A 6827-nucleotide genomic window follows, 5' to 3' on the forward strand; every position below is an offset into this window, starting at 1 on the left:
CAACACTATGCTGTGGGTGATGTTGCTGGTCCTAACGCAAGATGCAAGTTATGGAGCTGGGCTGGGTCTCGCAAACTTAGGAATCAAGAAAGAACGGGGCCTCCTGGGCACACGGATCACAAATGGGCCCACGTGGAATTAGCAAGGGCGCCAGGGTCCTCAAACACTGTGATTCTACAGGGGTGTATGTGAAGGCCTTAACAAGAGACTCAATTCGGGGTTCAGTCATAATGATGCAAAACTAAAATGTGTGCAGCACTTGGGAGGTTCACGAGAGCTTTCACAGTCATCTGTTTGGCCCCTGCAAGAAACCCAGGCATTGGGGGTGGCTGCTGTCCCGTCACCTTCAGGGATCCAGAGCCGGGAGAAGCTCTTGGGCCCTGAGAGCCGGCCACTGCCCGGAAGCACCTGGGCGACCTGGGAAGGTCCCACCCTCTCTGCACCTGCACCCTCTCATGGGCAAAGCAGGAGCCCGTCGGACCGGCTGTTACAGTGTCTGGTGCTCAGAGCATCGTATGGCTACTGTGCTTCCTGCACGCTCAGGAGGCTTCAACATTATTCTAGAGAAAGGAAAACCACACGGAGGAGGAAAGAACAGGGAGGGAGCGGCGGGGAAGAAACTTCCAGCTAACAGGTGTGGCATCGACTGTGCGCTGGGCCCCGGGCCCCTCCTTCCTGACATTTAGCCGCCCCTTCCTCTCAACAGTCCTGTGAAGTAGCCTCCTTAGTCTCTCCTGCAGATGACGCTTCACCCAGACGAGGGCTGAGCAGCCCCACTGGGGTCCCAGCATCCATGTGGTCACTGCAATCAGATGATGCCAGAATGAAAGGAAGAATTACAACAATGGACGAAAGGCCGGTAACGTGGAGAGACACGCACCACATCCTTCGATGAAAGGCCAACTTAGAAAGCAGCATTTACACTGATTGTGGTTCAGATGAAGCCTGGTAAGGATTAAGTGACTTGCTCCTTCAGCAATTAGGTACAGAGACCGCGTCCGAGTCAGGTGTCTGTCGGGTGCTGGGGACACAGCAGGGACATTGCTCAGGGGACCCAGAGCCAAGGCAGGAGAGATAGTCCGATCCTGGGTGTGCGGGATGCCGGGGGGAGGGGCTGGAGAGGGCAGGGGAGGCCCCTGGGGTAGGCTGGCCAGGAAGGCTCTCCGGGAGCTTGGACAGACAAGCAGGGAACTTCTTCCTCCTGCCTCTTAGGCCCTGACACAAGCCTGCTGGGAATTTAGGAAAAGGACGAGCAGGACACCCAACGGGGCAGTTCCTTGGGGGCACAGGATAGAAATAAGGGGAACCCAGCGCCTCCCCTAGTGCGGCTCCTTCACAGCTGCCGACGGGCAAGGCAGCTTCCAGGGGAGGTGGGGGACATGCGTGAAGGCAGAGTTTAAAAGGCAATAAAAGTAAGTAATACTTAGAATCAGGAGAGAGAAGCTGGCCTGCTGGACGAGAAGAGCAAAATAATAATGCAGAATGCACACATATATACATACATACACGCACCTATATTTATTTACGTGATACGAGACCATGAAGCCACATAGGACCAACCATTACACGCGGCCAAAGTGTCTGATTCCCTGATCTGTCAATCTCAGCTCTGTCGTTCGACGCTTATCAGCCAGGTGACCTCCAATTAAAGCGGACCCTGCTTGTCTTGGTATGGATTTCACTACACAGATGGCAATTAAAAAACATCTACCTGCTTAAATTACGATTTAAAGGAGGTGGTGATAATTGAGCCCACAGGCCCCTGGCAGCTGTGCCGCCTGCCATTTCAAGCAGCCGGAGCCGTGAGGGGGGGCCACTTGGGGCTTCGAGCTGAGCCGGTGTCTCAGGAGGGAGAGCAGCGGGTTATTGTTTAGTTCCGAGGCCTCCAGGACTCAGCTCTGAGCCGCCTTGGGGAGCAGGCCGCAGCCTTCGCATCAGCCAGATGAGGCCCGGCTCCCCGAGCGCACCTGACACAGACGGTCCTCTTTCTCCTACGTGCTCTCCACCTTCCCTGCGCTGCACACGTCACGCAGGAGAGTGGAAAATGGAAAGCAGCCTAATTCCCAGCAGCACGGAGGGTGACGGGGTTCCTCATTCACCCGCTTCCCAGAGTGAGGGGGGAGACTCTGGATCTTTGTCAGACAGCCTTGGGTTCTGCCCTGGTCCAGCTGCCAGCCAGTTCTTCGGTCTGTGGACCCAACTGCTCTGAGTCCCAGGTTCCCTTCGTGATGTGGGCTAATTCCTGCCCGTTAGGTGGTGGGAAACTTAAATGAGGTAATGGCTAAGATGCCCAGCAGAGAACCAGTGCCCAATCGCTGCAAGCCTTTCTCCCCACGGGAAAGAATTGTAGCACTGTTTGAAGTGCTTACGATGCAATTTTGAAATAAATATTAGGTTGCAAAAGTACAGGTATAATATGCTCCTAACCAAAAACACCATGGAAGTGAACAAACACTGGCAAGAAATAAGTACAGATGTTGATAATACCTGTGATGGGGGGGGGGGGCGGGATTTTGGAACACGTCCTTTTTAGCCACCAGGCTTTCCCTCCCGTCTCAGGCCCTTCCAGGGAGACAAACATGTTTATTAGCTTTGCTTGTATCTGCTGTAACATGCTCATCTAAAAACACAGACACACAAACACACAATTTACCTAGACATGGTCAGCCCTACCAAATATGCAAATGCATAGAACTACTCATTTTTAAACATAAATTCGATCACATCTTACACATTCTTCTACAAAGTTTTTTTTTTTTCAGTTACAGTTGGAAACATTTCCATGTGGGTGTAATAAGCTATACTTCAGATTTCATGATGGGTGGTAATTTTTCCATAATATGGCTGCACACAATCCATGAAACTATAAAATGTCTTGATATAAGTTCAGATTGCTTCCTGTTTTTCCCTAAAAGATTCTGATGCTCTAACAAGCCTTCTTGTCTGCTCTCCTCCTCAGGCACATGGACTGATATTTCTCAACATTTAAAAATGTAACAGATACCAGCAAGCTGCCCTTCGCAGTGGCCGAATCCCTTCACAACCAGTAAAGGTACGCGCGCGGCATTTCCAGCACGTTTGCGGTAGCTTGCGTTACCAAACGTCACTTGTTTCACAGGTGACTTGAGTCCGAGCTGACTGCCATTTCTCTCTCCTCTTCTGTGATTTAGTTGATTGTTTCCTTTACCTTTTTGATTATGTTTTTATATGTAGTCCGAAAAGTTATGTTTTTTGTGTTACACACGCAGCAGATACTTCTCCCCAGGTTATCACTGGCCTTTTGCTCGGTTTGTGCCTGTTTTAGACGTTGACAGGGTTACACTCAGTCTTTCCTCGTGTAACTTCTACTTTTCATGCTGCATTAAGACGGCTCTTCTGACTCTGAGTGACAGACTTAGCCCAGGATATTTTCCTAAATCCTCCCCAACCGCAAACAGCTCAAGTCTGTTTGAGGCTGTGCCTGGTTCCAGGGAACACTGCGGCCTGGGGCAGCCGCCCTGGGACCGTGACTCCCCTGCTTGGGAGCCCGAGAGCTGTCTGCCCGGTGCGGCAGTAACACTGCGAGTTCTGAGCAGAGGTGGGAAACGGGCAAAGGGGTGACGCTCGGGAGGGAAGTGGCCGGGGTCTCGGGCAGCAAGAGGGCTCTTTGCAGGTCGGGAACCCTGCGTCTCTAGGGGGTGTGTGCGGTCAAACCCGAGGGAAGAGGTAGCTGGTTGAGGATGGAGGGGGAGGGGGCACAGGCCCAGGGAGAGAAAGAGGTTGGGGTCAAAGGGACAAAACAGGCAGGGCAGGTCCTCACGGCTCCTGATGCCACAGAACGGGTCTCGTTTCTGTGCTGAGCGCGTGGCAGGAGGTCGGAATTCAAAGAGGGGACACGTGATCCACTTAAGTTCTGAACAGGCCCCTCGTGCCTGGTCCTCAGTGCCCCATCTGGGAATCAGAGTGCGGCCCAGAGCAGCCCGGGTCCCTCCTCTTGGGAAACAGGCCGTTCCCCGCAGGTCTGACACCTGCTGATACTTAGACCATGGAGGGACTGGCGATATGGCTTGTACTTGTGTCTTTGACGGTGTCCATATCCTGAGACCCTGCCGTGACCAAGCTCCATCTTCGTGCAGTAGAGCGCCAGCCACCAAATTGTACTTCCAGAAACTTCTGAGAGTCAGCAGATGCAGGCTGGGCTCCCCACCTCAGGGCTTAGGGTTGCAGGGCAGACAGCCCCGCAGGTGTCCCAACTTCACTCACGCACTTTGAACAGTGCTTTGGTCGTAAATGGAGCCACCTCTGAAGATTGGCCTAACAGGGCTTGCCTTTGCCACGAAACCCCACAGCACAGCTCTACTGAGAACACACAGGGCCCCTCCAAGTCGGGGGAGGCCTTTGCAGGGTATGAGCTGAGATTCTTCTACCTCCAAACAGGTGAGAGCCCCTGTCCCACCCCGCGAGCTCTGACACCCACCTCCAGGTGGTCTGAAACTACAGTGTAAGCTCTAGGTCAGTTAATATCCTCTTTATTTGATGCAAAAGTAGTTTTTCTTTGTCACACTCAGAGTTCCATAGCATTAATTTAAAATACTTTTTTATAAGAAGAAATGCAAATTCAACCAGGTGAAAGGTGATAGAACTTGTAGTAGGAGATGCATCAGCCTTTCCTTTCCCTCTTGAGAATCTTGGGAATCAGGGCTTCCGTGGGGTCAGAACCAGACGCAACGTGTTGGTGAATAAAGTCAGCCTTCATCCTCTTACTTACCCGCCCAAAAGTACCATTTTTCAGCCCACAAGCTGACCTGGCCGCATCCGTCAAACGTGATAGAAGGTGGATCATCCACCCGTGTGTGACCAAATCATGCGGGGGATGTTTCACCTTAAAGTACGACTGCCGCTGAGAACTGCAGCGCGTCTGAGGGGTTAGAGCAGCCAGTGTGGTCCACGGCCAGGGCTCACTGCTGCGACCGAGGGCTGGGCAGACCTCCCCACCGTCTGGAAGAGAAAACGGCCTCCATGGCCGTTGTAGGACCAGATTCGTGTGCTGTGAAAGCAGTGCCACCATCGTTCTTGGAAATGTTGTTTCACTCAACCTAATTGTTAGGGTTGAGTTGTGTCTCGAAAAGTCATGGGTTGAAGTCCTAACCCCCAGACCTCAGAATGTGACCTTATTAGTAACCCGAGCCCTTGCAGATTAAATAAAGGAGGATGAGGTCATACAGAATAGGGTGGGCCCTCATCTAGTATCACTGGTGTTCTTATAAAATGGGGAACTTGGGATGCAGCGACACAGGCGGGGAGAGTGCCTCGTGACCGTTATTCGGGGGTCGGGTGGTGCTTCTAGAAGCCAAGCATGTTGAAGATTGCCAGCAAACCCCCAGGAGCTGGGGGAGGGCCCAGGACACGAGCTCCCCACGGCTCAAAAGGAGCCAGCCCCGCCCACACCGGGGGCTTGGGCGTGAGTGCCTCCTCCAGACTGTGAGACGGTGATCTTGTTACTTAAGCCCAGTGCTGTCAGAGCAGCTGAGCAAACGCACAAATCTCATCGCCCTGCCCTCTCAGAGGCTCTGCCCGTGGCCAGCCTCGAGGGTAAAGTGTTTACAACATTGGGATCCAGGGAAGAAGGCTCTGACCCTCCTCACTCCATTCCTGGCTCTTACTTCAAAGCCACTGCTGACAGTCCCTTTGGGGGCTGTTTATTTGGAGGGAGCTGAAGGTCAAGGGTCATAGCCACATCCAACCATGAGGTCCGTCACCCTGGTCCCACCTTCCAGGATGAGGGGCATCTTGGGAAACTTTCAAATTGCCCTTTTCCGTTCAGATCAGGGCCCAGAAACCGTCCAGTTGTCTCTGTGGAAAAGCAGGATGCGACGAGTGAATCGTAAATCTTGGAATATCATTTTTTATCTTTGCTTTCCACATCTCCTTGTACGTCAGTCTGAGCCTTCCCCGTGACTTGGAAGGAGGATTAAGATCACTGTAGCTGGGGCCCCAAGTTAAGACTGATCAGTCAATGCTCAGGTCTCGTGACTTCTGCGGTACATCCTCGGGTGCCAGAAGGAAGGACGGAGGAAGAAGGGGTCACGGCGTGGAGAGAGAAGGGGGGCACAGGTGCAGGTCACCGGAGGTTGGGGGGGGAAAGGCAGCTGGGAGACCTTGCAGGGAAGCACAGGGCAGGGGCCGAGGCGCTTCTGTGGGCCCGGCCGTGCTCTGTGGAGCTGCCCGACCTGGGACCCCAGCTGCTTCCGCGAGAGGGGCCGAACCACACCCGAGCATCCTGGGCGGCCCATCAGGTTCTCAGCTGGGCACAGGCTGCCGATAAAAAGAGGGGCGTTTCACCCAGGGCTGCCGGGGGGCTGCCTAAGGGTTTTCCATGCCCCGAGGGTCTGTTTGTGTTCTAGGGCCTGGCTGACTTCCATGCAAAACTATGGGGCAATTTACCTGTTTTTCACCAGTTCTGGCACTTGTATAAAGCCCTCTCCAGTGGAGGGCGGTACTTAACCCCCTCAAGGTGTGGGAGGGAGTTCCCAGCACCTGCTCGGGGGACCTGGTGGAGGCGAGACACTTACACCTTCACCATCTGGTAAAGGGCCGGGCAGAGTGGGGTCTCCGGCCCCGAAGACACAGGTTTTCTTTTGTTCTTTTTCCGAACAGCAGAGCAGCGAGTAGTTGGGTGGAGTGGAAGCTGAGAAAGTTCCTAGTGAGTCTTCCCTCCTTCTTGGAGCTTCTAGGACCGTCTGGTCTCTGACACAGAGGAGCGTCCAGACTCACGGTAACTGACGCTTTCAACCACAAACATCAGAATCAACATGGAATGTATTTCCTGAGGTGAGACCTTCCTTTGA

Source organism: Physeter macrocephalus, chromosome 12 (assembly GCF_002837175.3).
Source record: "Physeter macrocephalus isolate SW-GA chromosome 12, ASM283717v5, whole genome shotgun sequence".
Lineage (NCBI taxonomy): Eukaryota > Metazoa > Chordata > Mammalia > Artiodactyla > Physeteridae > Physeter > Physeter macrocephalus.